The 13073-nt window shown below is 44.3% G+C and overlaps 1 protein-coding gene across 5 annotated transcripts in view; it reads left to right on the top strand.

Annotated features, from left to right (window-relative positions):
* Nucleotides 1-1971: 1971 nt before the first annotated feature.
* Nucleotides 1972-13073, top strand: part of RFFL (ring finger and FYVE like domain containing E3 ubiquitin protein ligase) — a 66865-nt gene continuing 55763 nt past the window's right edge. Inside the window, exon 1 of one of the 5 annotated variants that reach the window (XM_045488123.1) lies at nucleotides 1972-2193. The gene's annotated coding sequence lies outside the window, so the exon portion shown is untranslated. The remainder of the gene's footprint in view (nucleotides 2194-13073) is intronic. The other 4 variants (XM_045488115.1, XM_045488118.1, XM_045488120.1 and 1 more) reach the window with 4 other exon arrangements.

Raw genomic sequence — 13073 nt, 5'->3', positions numbered from 1 at the left:
CATAAATATGTATTGGAAAGTACTTAGCAAATGAGTAGAAATAATAAAAATATGTCAAAGTAAACTGCTCCTATAAATATGTCACTTGGTAGACAAATTAGTGTTTTATTACTACTAAATACTATTGCTTGCCGAAAAAGATTTTAGATTACTTGCACAATGGGTACATTATTGAGTGCCTCTGCAGAAGGACACGATAAAGATGAAAAATAGTGATGGTGATAATGCTAAAGGTGGAGAAATGAGGAGTGTGGGTAAATGCAGCCCTGAGACCTCCTTGCTTCAGAGATCTGCACATTATTTAGCAGCATTCCAATGATTTAGCTATAATATGGACCAGAGGGCCCTGGGAAAAAAATGACCTCTATAGGATGTTATGAATCTAGGCTCTAACCCATGGATTGAGCGCACTTCCCTTTGGAACTGAGCATTCAGCCTGTAAACTGAGCTTACAAAAACATCTCTGGGCCTCACCCTATCCTTGCTCTGAACCTATTAACTTTCTATGACTATAATTAACACTGAGAGAAGGAGAGATCAGGTGGAGAATACTGGGCCTTAATCACAGGTCACAAATCCATTTCAGAATGAAGATGAACAATGTCCTGAGACGGGAAAATAAGAGACAATAAATGCCTTCACTGGGGTAATTAAAGCCCTGGAGAGAAGCAGAGAGGACAGAATTCCATCAAGGAAAGTTACGAATATAGTCAGGTAGGAAAAAGATGAGCACATTTAATTTAGGGGTAGGAGACCTCTAGAAGGCTAGTCTTTTCATGAGTTCCTGGGGTTGGAAAGACCTGGTTTAAAATTTCAACTTAGCCTTTTTCTACCTGTGTGGCTTTGGGTGAATTAATCTTCAGATCCTCGTTAATAACATGGGAATGACAGGACTTAGTTTGCTGGGTTGTGAAGATTGGAAATCATACTTGTGAGAGTCTACGTGTATAAATGATAGTATTTTTACATCACTTCCTTGTGATGCTTATTATTTTCAAATACAAACTGTTCACAACTGTGGGAGGTTTTGACAGGAACCTAAAAATAGGAGAAAGTATCACTAGACTTGGTCAGAAGAATGATGAGAATGTATATTATTTTCCTAAGGCATTTTCCTAGTCTACACTGGCTAACGATCCCCCATGCAACCCTTGTGCTTTATAGTTTGCTAAGCACTTCTCCGTAGTGCTCCATAATCCTCATACCAACCTACCTCCTAAACCATTCCAATTCTTTCAAGAATGAGGAAGCTGGAGTTCGGAGGTGTTAGTACCTGCTGAAAGGTACACAGTCGATGAATAGCCAGGGTGGGCTCCCGAGCACAGGGTCATTTTCCTTTTACTAAGGCCTTCCTCTGAGCAGTTTCCTCACCCTCTTAGGGTGAAACTAACCCTGGGGGTTTAGACTGGGAAATCCTAGAAGAGGGAGGTGCCAGCGAGTGAGTGGGACAAGCATGGGTTTTGATGTCTTACAGATCTGGCTTCTAATAGCTTTCCAGCTACAGAACCTTGACTAAACTAATGAACCCTGATGGGCCCGGGTTGCCTCCATTATGAACCATCACCTGCTTATAGCATTGTTGCGAGGAACAATGAGATAGGAGAGGCGACTCACAACCTCTTACAACGAAACCAGTTCAAAGATGTTAAAGGACTCGCTCGAGGTCACCAGGCTGGACCACCATCTAGCTGAGCCTCAGACCTGGACTCCAGCTCGTCGCGCAGTCTGGTGACCAAGGCAACGAGGAGCAGAGGGATGCCCAGATAGGGGCGAATGCATGCATCCACAGGACTCAGGCTCAGACTCGGCCAGCCCCGCCTCCGGCGGCCCCAGCTCCGCCAGGGGGCGCGCTCGGAGGCCGCGCTCTAGCCCGCCGCGTGCCTCGCCCCTCTCTATGGTGGCTCGGGCGCTGCGAGAGCGGAGGCGCGCTCCCGAGAGGGGGCGGGGCCGCGCCGGGGGCGGGGCCGCGCGAGGGGCGGGAGCGGCCGGGCCGGGCGGCTGGGAATGGGTGGGGGGGCCAACTTCCTGGGGCCGCCCGTGAGGATGTCGCGACCGCCCCCCGGTGCCCCTCAGCCCCGGAGACGCCGCCGCGGCGGAGTCCGAAGCCCCCCTGCCTGAGGCGTCCGCGGCCCGGATCCGGCTCCTCCCCTCCCCTCCCCTCCCAGGTGCGGACCGGGCGGGCGGCCGCGGCAGGTGAGGAGGCGGCGGCAGCGGCGCTGGGATCCGCGGGGCGCCCGGCCTGGGTGGGGTCCTGGGGGAGGCCGGGGTGGGGGCGCTGCTCGGCCTCGGCTCTCGCCGCGCTGTGGTCTGGAAGCGCCTCCTCCGTGCGGGGCGCGGCCTGGGACTCTCCCTGCCTCGCTGGAAGTCTCCGCATCCGGGGCAGCTCGCACCTGTCCCAGTAAAAGTCCTTTCAAAGAAAGCATTTCACCTGTGGGGGCAGTAACAGGAGACGGGTCTTTTCAAATATCCCCAAACGCCTTACATACCGGCAGGTTCAATTGGTTTGTGGGGGGAAAGATGCCGCCTTACGGCAGAGGAAACTGAGTCAGGTACGCGGCGGCCTGGTGCCCCCTTAAAGGAGCTGGCTTGTCCCTGCTTCCTAGCGGAGGAGACTTTCGGGCCTCTCGGAAGGAGACGGCTGGAGTTTGGGGGCTTAGTGGAGAAGTTTGGGGATGTGCTCCCCCCCACCCCCTCCCGCTTTAGGGATTTGTCCTCTGTTCGTGTGAGGTGGTGTGTGAGGTCGTCAGTGGCCAAGACGGAGAGGGAAGTGGGGCCTCTCTGCAGCCGGCAGCCCCTGAGACATTTGCCCAGGCGTAGGGAAGTATGGCTAGACCAGGGGAGTCAGAGCATGGCAGGCATCTGTCTGCTCAGAGCCTGATTTCGGGCTGGTAGAAGATACAAACAACAGCATATTTTCTCCTTTTTGTTGGCTTGTCATTTATTCTAGTGGGAAAAAACTGCTTGTGTAATCAAGGAAGGGTGTATCAAGCTCCTCCCAGTCTACCGCAGGGAGGAATTACGGTTAGCTTGGAAATAGGGCTTTACCCACTACTGTCACTTTGCACCTTGGCTAAAGGCCACGGTGACCTAATTACAGACATCCACAGGTGCATGTGGCCTTCTAGAAAGCAGCGAGTTCCTTATTCATCCCCTTTTACAGGTGGTTTGGAGGACCGGGAAGATTCCCGTCACTCCTGTTGCTACAGCTGTCTGGGGAGCCTTGTGATTTTCTTAGTGACAATTCAAGTTACTGCAATGTGACCAAAGCTGTCCTATTTACTGAGCCATTGTTTTTAGGAATGGGAGTAGGCAGGGGACAGGTGCTGGGCCGAGTTCCTATACAGAGTTCCAGGGTTGGGAGATGCAGGGTTGCTGTCTGTTCAGGGGATTTCAGGTTTGAATAACTTCTCTATCGTTTTTTCCTGATTGTGTTCTTTTTCACATTCAAGGAAGTGGGTGATGGCAAGTATTTCTGAAGCATTATGGCATATTTCCTAATAATTTTGGACTTCAGAGTACAGTTCATAAATTACAGTTGATTTAGAGGTGTTATTTTTCTTAAGTTTGGAAGTTGTGTATAACAACTTGATGTGGCAAGGCTAAATAATAACTTGATTGTGCTTGAAGGAAATTTCCATGTAATCTAGGAGACACCCACACACTTTAATGTCTATATCTAATTATGAAGATAAGCCCACTAAAAACTTTCAAATTGGTCAGGTAGAGGTAGAGAGCTGTTACTCTGACTGTTTACATTGGGATCAAGGGTTTTAAATCCTCTAAATTGACTTAATTTAACCATTTGCTAAAATAATACGCACAAAACAAGAGCTGTTCTCAGATTAGAAATTAATTTTTTTTTTTAATTTTTTTAATGTTTTTATTTATTATTGAGAGACAAGAGTGTGAGCAGGGGAGGGGTAGAGAGAGGAGGGACACAGAATCTGAAGTAGGCTCCAGGCTCTGAGCTGTTAGCACAGAGCCCGACGCGGGGCTCGAACTCACCAACTGTGAGATCATGACCTGAGCCGAAGTCGGTCGCTTAACCGACTGAGCCACCCAGGTGCCCCAGACATTAATTTGTTTTTAATCTTTCTCGTGGCCAAGGGGTTGACATAACTAACTGCTTAGCACTATCTAATGCATCTTTAAGGCCTCTTAAGATAGCAGTGGAAAAAGCATTTTCAATTACCAGCATTTAGAAAAGACAAAACAGCAACAGTAACAAAAAAGGGCACAATTTCTTCCCTAAACACATGTTCACTGTCATGTTTAATATAGCCACACCCATCTGTGAGAGTATTGTCCCTAGAACTTTCTGGAAACACCTATAGGCACCTAAAGAGTGTTAGGGGGACAAATTCCACCTTGATGTCTTATAATAGAATCTTTAATGCTGCTATTGCTTTAATGGTAGATTAGAGACTTAAAAAAATATTTATTTTGAGAGAGAGTGCTGCACCCATGAGCAGGGGGAGGGGGGAGAGAGAGAGAGAGAGAGAGAGAGAGAATGAATCTCACGCAGGCTCCACAATATCCACTCAGAGCTCCACACGTGGCCTGAACCCACGAACCTCAAGATCATGACCTGAGCTGAAATCAAGAGTTGGTCGCTCAACCGACTGAGCCATCCAGGTGCCCCTAGAGACTTTTATGTCAAACTTGTACTGACCATAGTGTTTATATTTTGGGATGAAAGTTTTAACCTATGTGCCTTTCGAATCTCCTCACCTCTGCAATACAGAGCTAAGTTATAGAGTTTAATGAGAATACATAGTTTTCAATTGCTATTGTTAAATCTCAAGGGACGAGCTGCTTTATTATTGTTTGGTAATGATTACTGGTTATTATTTTTGTTTGGTTACTGGTTATTGGTAGTGGTTACTTGTGTTTATGTAAGAAAGATTTTGGTAATTATAAGGACAATCTATTTTTTTATTACCTTTTTTTGGTTTATTTTTTATTTTTCAGCGTTTATTTATTTTTGGGACAGAGAGAGACAGAGCATGAACGGGGGAGGGGCAGAGAGAGAGGGAGACACAGAATCGGAAACAGGCTCCAGGCTCTGAGCCATCAGCCCAGAGCCTGACGCGGGGCTCGAACTCACAGACCGCGAGATCGTGACCTGGCTGAAGTCGGACGCTTAACCGACTGCGCCACCCAGGCGCCCCTATTTTTTAATTGAACTATAGTTGACACACAAGGACAGTCTTTTTATATGCAAACACGCGAACTCCCATTCTTATAATAGGGAAATGGTTTGGTCATTTTCTTGTATCGTGACTTTATATTATCAACAGTGTTTTAAATAGGACTTTTAATAGGATATTCTGTTACATCTCAAATGAAAGCCATCCCTGACAGGAAGGAATCCTAGGCCTTGGCTCTCCCAGTTTCCAGGATTTATCAGTTGCCATGGTCAGGACAGTGGTTTTATCTAATCCTGTAATGCCATTCTTACTTTAAACCCATTATCTTCCTTTCTCTTGATTAAGATGGTCATGAAGTTTCTTTGCTTTCCCCTGTGCAGGTTGAATATTCCCCATTTTTGATGAATTTGGGCCTGTCAACGTTCTGAATTGGAGTCAAACAGTTGGTTAAGAGAATCCTACTGCACAATCTTAAACATTTTCCTTTTTCAGAGCAAGCATAAAATCTGTGTTTCCTCTGGGGGAAAATTAGCTTTTTGAATCTGATAGGAAAACCAAAGCTGGTTTTTCCAGCTTTGTACCAATACAAAATCTTAACCTTTCCTTTCTGGTTTTGCCAGTACAGTGACTGGTGACAGTAGTGAATGATGAACTAGAGCCTTTGGGAGATCCCCAAGTCTTCCCGAATCAGTAAAAAAAGGTCACATTGTATTCAGTGCAGCCTTTAGCCTTTTTAGTGTGTTTTATTGCAAGGAGTTCCCAAAAGCCAGCCATTCCTTGAAAGCTGCAGTTTGCAGCCGAGTCACTAAGGGGTTCTTTAAAAATACAGATTTCCCAGCCCCACCTCCTGGAGATTTTTTTTTTTAATTTTTTTTTTTTTAACGTTTATTTATTTTTGGGACAGAGAGAGACAGAGCATGAACGGGGGAGGGGCAGAGAGAGAGGGAGACACAGAATCGGAAACAGGCTCCAGGCTCTGAGCCATCAGCCCAGAGCCCCACGCGGGGATCGAACTTGCGGACCGCGAGATCGTGACCTGGCTGAAGTCGGACGCTTAACCGACTGCGCCACCCAGGCGCCCCAGCCCACCTCCTGGAGATTTGATTGAGTGAATGAGTGATGACCAAGAATCTACATTTTATTTATTAATTTTTTTAATTTTGTAAAAATGTTTATTTTATTTTTGAGAGACACAGAGCATGAGCCGTGTAGGGGCAGAGAGAGAGGGAGACACAGAATCCAAAGCAGGCTCCATGCTCCGAGCTGTCAGCACAGAGCCCAATGGGGGGCTCCAACCCACGAACTGTGAGATCATGACCTGAGTGAGACCATGACCTGAGCCGGAGTCAGAAGCTTAACTGACTGAGCCACACAGGCGCCCCAAGAATCTACATTTTAAAAACCATTCTGGCATCTATTTCCAAAAAGGTCCCCACAGCGATTCTGATATGCAGCCAGGTTTGGGAGCCACTGTTGCACTGCTTTGAAATTCTTTACAAATGGTAGTCCCTTTAAAAGCATCATTATGGTATCCAGGATGTTTGATTTGCTAGAATAGCCCATTTCCTAGTCATGACAGATAACAAAGAGCTTTTATAACTTTTATGTAAATTACTTTACAAAGAGGCCCCCCCCCCCACCCCCCGCCCTCCCGCTGTATTATCTATCTGGAGTCATGAGGGAGGGTTGGTGAAAGTAGCTTCCTTTATTTCCTGAGTGGACAAATGAATGATAATGTGGAAACAACTGGAGGTCTGAATCGGTAGTCGAATCTAGTTACGATCAGTGTTGGATAGGAGAGATGCCTGGGAATTCTCCGCGTGTAGGATTTAAAAATAAAGCCAACTTGCCAGATGTTTCACTGCTTCATAGCCAAAGAGCTTTATTGAAAATAATGGAAGCTTAATAGTCAATAAAATTTAGTCACGGGTCCTTTGCGGAGTTCATGGAAGGAAGCACAATTGCTGAAGTACAGAACCATCCCAGTTAAAACAGAATTGGGGCACTCAACATGTTAGTTAGGGAATTAAACTTGGGAAAAGTGTAACAGTTGAGGAAATAGACAAACCTGGTTTTGAATCCCAATTCTTCCACCTCCTGGCCTCTGCTACTTCAAGACACGTTCCTTAATCTTTGTCAGCTTCATTTTCTTCATCCCCGAGATGAAAATAATACCTGATGGGATTGCTCCGTGGATTAAAAGAGAGAAGATCCATTCTTTATACATTGCAGGCAACTCCATGAATGTTCACTTCTCCTACTTTCTGCTAGGATTTCTATTCCAGAGGCTTAAGATGTCTTTCTAAATCTGGCCTTCTCTGTATCTCTTTCCAGGAATATCTACTCTGTCAGCTCTTTTAGAGAGTCTCTGAAAGTGAGGACTAAAGTTAGGAACTGGATGATATGGGTAAAGAAGAATGAGTCATAGGACACGCAAAAGTGTTCTTAGAATGAGAGGAGTATAGGCATATATCCAGAGTTACTGTTTGCAGAAATGAATTAATGCCATCCAAATTCAGCCATACGTATCTGTCTATCTGGGTGGTAGTGCGCGGGCACTCACGTCAGTCTAGGAGGCTGTAAGGGTGGCCCCGTTAAGTAGCAGCTGACATCCATTTCTTCCCTCATCTCCCGTTCTCCCTTTCGGTCTCTTTTGTTTCTCTTTCCCTCTCTCCTCCCTTTCAAAGTGCCCTTCCTTTCGACTTGCCAATCATGCCCCAGTAATCACAGGCCAGGCCCCTGAAACTCCAGGCTAAAAGAGAGGTTGCTGGTTGCTAACACCTGTCTCCCAGCTAAATGAATAGGCCCTTTTGTGGGCAGGATGTTAAAAAAGCTGATTAGTACAATACTGGCTTAAAGGACCTATTAATGATACAGCATATGTAAATCAGAGAGTGATTCAAAGCCATTTTCAAGATTTCTTTCTTATACCATATATTTATTTTTTATATTGAATTATGATGTTGGTTGAAAGTTTGTGTCTAAACCATGAATCTGTTTATTGCCCAAACAGACTAATTTTTGTCATTTGATTGGGAATCATTTATATTCTAAAGAAGTTTCTACCCTTAAGGGCCTTTGTATTGTTCAGCAAATGTCTAACTGGTGTGTAATACAATTAAAGTTTTGTTCACTGCACTGCTGACATAATTAGTTTAATTTCTGCTCCTTATATATTTCTCTTGGCAGCTGGGAAATTAAAATACTAGATGTTGCATAAAACTGCTTTTTTGAGGGGGTGATTTTACTGTCAGTTGAATGGACTTAGGCCCCAGGGTACATTTTTTAAGATGTCTTATTCAACTTTCCTGTAATAGTCTTCTTTCTCTCCATAGAATTAATGTATTAAGGCACATAATTGGCTATTTAAGCATTCAGAAGAGACAATGTTTGGCCTTTACCCCATGATTATATTTTTTCCTTACATCTCTTTTGAGGAAATGTGTGTAATTTTTGAAACCTCTGAGTATATTACACTTACACGAGCATGTGGACTTTTGCAAAGACTGGAGAGTGGAGTGGGTTTCTCTGATAAGGTGTATTATTTAATGCCCTCCCCAAATCACCACTCTGTTCTTTTTAGATCATAGCATTTGCAGACCTGATGTGAAAGTGGAGAGGCTGAGCTGCCTGGCAAATCCTCCTCACAATATTTCTATGATACGTTTCACAGAAATGGCTCTAGTCTTCAGGAACAGAAGTTACTCTCGAGGAGACTTTACGTTTAATTACTCTAATCCGCCCTTCATTTCCTATAGGATTCTTGCAGAGATTCTCACCAGGCTGCTGATTTCATGGAGTCATGACTTTACACAGGTTTTTAGCTCTGTTAAGGCTTCCAGGCACTTTTTGTGTGTGTTTTTTTTTTTAATGGAAAGTGACCTTGGTCTGGTAATTTCTCCATTGTCCTCTCCTATAAAAAGATAAGCAAAACCTTCTTGCAATCTCAGCAGCCTTTTTCAGCAGCTACCCCTCGTGCTGATTTTGAACTTTTAAAAAATTTTGTTGAGCAAGTGTTACTTGACTTTTTAAAGCTGCCCCTCTCTGGTGCTGGGGGCTAGGCCCCCATCTCCCAGTTTAACATGCTCAGGCCTTCTGGAATCGCGTATAAAGACCCGATTTCATTGTCTCTGGGTTGTGGAGTGGTCAGGGCTCCCTAGGACAACTGTTTGTTTCCCGCAGTCCAGTTCTAAAGGGAGGGGAAGCCCATCCCCATTTGAACTACCAGGAGCCAGTCTGATCGCTGAAAACATTTTAACTGCCTTGATCCTCTTGAAAGAAATGCTGCCTAGTCATCCTGAAACTTACAGGAAGTTAGGCCAACTGGAGGCTCTGCTGGCCTCTGAGTGGTTAATGCAGTTCGTTAGTAATCAGCACCATTGTTTATTTGCAACTGCTGGATTATGTTAAAAGACTTGCAAAAAAAAAAAAAAAAAAAAAGCTTTTCTTAAGTAAATGGAGCATCCTTTTCTCCCACCCCATCTTCTTCATGCTCTACTCATTTGCTTTGGAAAATCTTTCCAGTCTCAGTCCAGATGACAGGCATACAGACGAACAGCACAAGATTTGATCCTAAAATGTATAGAAGTGTGTTGTCCCTCCAGCATTTTCTGTGAATCTTACCTTTTTTCTTTATGATAATGTTTAAGACATCTGCCTGGGAAATAGCCTCATCCTATTTCTGCTTCCAACCTTTTCCTAGGTCCTGAGTCAGTGGGTCCACAACCAATTAATTATACCTCCTCTTGACCATGGTAAACTATTATTTTATGGGTGTGGAAGAAGATTCACCAAAGCATAAGGCTTTAATCGAAAATGCTGGACAAAAGGAGCATTCTAGTTTGGAGAAAGAGAGCAGAGTGTTTTCTAGGGCTTGCTCTAGCAGCAATAGGTCAGCTGAAGTTCAGTTAGTTGGAGGAATCTTTAGTCAAGGATGGTTCTAGGAAGAGGGGGAATTGTTTTTTTTGTAAAGTAGCAGCCATTGTTTGGGCGTTTGGGATTTTTTGGAGGGGTGAAGAGAGAGAGTTAGGGGCTAACATTTTGTACAGTTGGAAGAAGGTGGCAGGAAGAATTGCGGATGCTAGGACCCTCTCAGCCCATAGCGGGAAATTCTTAGTCTTTCAGCTTCTCTCCTGTTTGCCTTGGTTTCTACCTTTTGGGCATGACTGGACTTCAGGTACCATTCTTGGTCATTTTATTTACTGATGGAAGAATTTGCTTAATCATTCTGAGTACAAGCTGAAGTTTGCCTTAGCCAGTGTTTGCTACGGGACGGGTGGAGTGAGGGGGTGCCTGAATATTCCCAGAAAGCTTGACACAGGCCACTCCACCTTCCTTACTGCCCTCACTGTATAGTTGGACCCAGCACTCCAGATGAATCTGAATCCTCTACTCCCATGCCCACTGGTCTGATCCAGTTAGGTGTTTCCTAACTCTCTGGGTTGTTGACACAGTTGCGGACCAGCAGCTTGATGAATAGGGACAGTGAGCCAGCCAGTTAATAGGGGACATAAAAATGGTATCATTCTGCCACTTCACCTCCAGATGATCTTCATCAGATTCTTAAACTTTGTGTGATAAAATTTTTGAGGGGTGCCTGGGTGGCTCAGTTAAGTGTCTGACTCTTAATTTTTTTTTTTTTTCAACGTTTATTTATTTTTGGGACAGAGAGAGACAGAGCATGAACAGGGGAGGGGCAGAGAGAGAGGGAGACACAGAATCGGAAACAGGCTCCAGGCTCTGAGCCATCAGCCCAGAGCCTGACGCGGGGCTCGAACTCACGGGCCGTGAGATCGTGACCTGGCTGAAGTCGGACGCTTAACCGACTGCGCCACCCAGGCGCCCCAAGTGTCTGACTCTTGATTTCGGATCAGGTCATGATCTCATGGGCTGGGTTTGTGAAATCGAGCCTTGTGTTGGGCTCTGTGCTGACAGAGTGGAGCCTGCTTGGGATTCTCTACCCTGCTTGCAGGCACATAGGCGCTCTCTCTCTCTTTTTCTCCCCACCCCCTGTCAAAATAAATAAATAAACATTAAACATTTTTTTTTCATACAGCATATCAACATGTCTCTTGTAGTACCAAAACTAATACTGAAAATGAAAATACACTGACAATTATATTTAAATTGGTTTTTATTTGAGATAGGCTGTCCATACCTGCACTGTACATACTTTTGGAAATGCTCATAAACCGTAGCCTGAAATCCTCCTTGTCTCATCTTTTGAGAAACAACACAAACATAAAAATAAGCCACTGGTTTTATTTGGGAGGGATTGCAGAAAATTCAAGAGTCTCTCTCCCCCTCTCTCCCTCCATCCCTCTCTCTCCCCACCCCTGCTTGCACTCTCTCTAAAAACAAACAAAACAATTTTGATGTCATAACATGTACATATTTACATGTATTTTAATTTACATTTGGTCTTCCCAACCAAACATCATTTTTTTGGTTTTTTTTTTTTTTTAACTTCTGTGCCCAACGTGGGGCCCAAACTCACAACCCTGAAATCAAGAGCCACAGGCTCCACTTACTGAGCCAGCCAGGCACCCTCACCAATGTCATTTTTATAAATGGGGAAAAGTTGGGGCATCTGGCTGTCTCGGTAGAGCACGTGACTCTTGGTCTCAGGGTCATGAGTTCGAGCCCCACATTGATGTAGAGATTACTAAAAAAAAAAATTAAAAAATGGGGAAAAGTTGAAATTTGTTACATATTACAAATATTATAAAAGTGTATTAGGGGCACCTGGGTGGCTCGGTCTGTTAAGTGCTGGACCAGCTCAGGATATGATCTCATGTTTCGTGGGTTCAAGCCCAGCGTTGGGCTCTGTGCTGGCAGCTCAGAGCCTGGAGCCTGCTTCAGAGTCTGTCTCCCTGTCTCTCTGCCCTTCCCCCAATCACACTCCATCCCTCTAAAAAATAAACATTGAAAAAATTTTTTTAAAACATTAAAATATGCTTTCTGTAAGTTTTAATATACGAAATTAAAAATATTCTTTACCTAAGATAATTTATCAGGGATTACACACAAATTGTAACCTTTTTTATTCCTAAAAACATTGCTATAATATATAAAAATATATGGCTGATCTCAAATTTTAGTGTGCCCCATAATCCCCTGGGCACTTGTAAAAAAATTCAGTTTCCTGCTTCTTAGCCTAGACCTATACAATCAGTGTTTGGGACTGAGGCTTGGGTTTCTGACGACCATAATGATGATGGTGGTGGTGGTGGTGGTGGTGATGATGCTGAGAAATTCTGAAATTAGGAGGCTGCCTTTATTTTGCAGAGGAGGATTTTAAGGCCCAGAGGAGCTTAAGGCACTTTGAATAGCATTGTTCTAGGTGGTTCTGAGGACATTGAAAATCACTGTCTTCCTCAGCTACCTCTTACCTGTAAATGAAACAGCCCTGAGCTCCCATCCCTGCTTGGGGAGAGAAGTTCCATCACCTGGTGATTTGCTAATTCAGAACCACAGTGTTACTACTTGGAGATTAGGTGAGGGATACTTACCTTTAATATGCTTAAGAATAAGTCAGTACAACTTGCATTTGGTGCCTGGATCAGGAGGGATGTTTACCTCTTTTGACTAACCACTAAAAAGGAGTTTTCAACCTCTTGGCCTAACTGTGAGTAACTTTACTCACAGTTAATAAAACCTGCTTAAAAGTGTAAGACAAAATAAAATATGGGGATGTGCAGTTTTTTTGAGGCACTAAAGTTTGCGGTGCCTTTTTTAGAAGCCTTTTATAAGTAGTCTAGGAACAAATCTTCCTAGTTTGTGTTGCTGTAATGTCAACATGAATGTTATATGGAGCAGGGGGGGATAATCTATGCAGGCTTCGCATCCTGGTTTAAATTGCCTAGTTGGATAAAATGTCAAACTTGATAGATTATTGGAGCTGTTATTTTGGTGGTTAAACAA

This window comes from Leopardus geoffroyi, chromosome E1, assembly GCF_018350155.1.
Source record: "Leopardus geoffroyi isolate Oge1 chromosome E1, O.geoffroyi_Oge1_pat1.0, whole genome shotgun sequence".
Classification (NCBI taxonomy): Eukaryota; Metazoa; Chordata; class Mammalia; order Carnivora; family Felidae; genus Leopardus; species Leopardus geoffroyi.
This window is presented reverse-complemented; position numbering and strand designations above follow the sequence as displayed.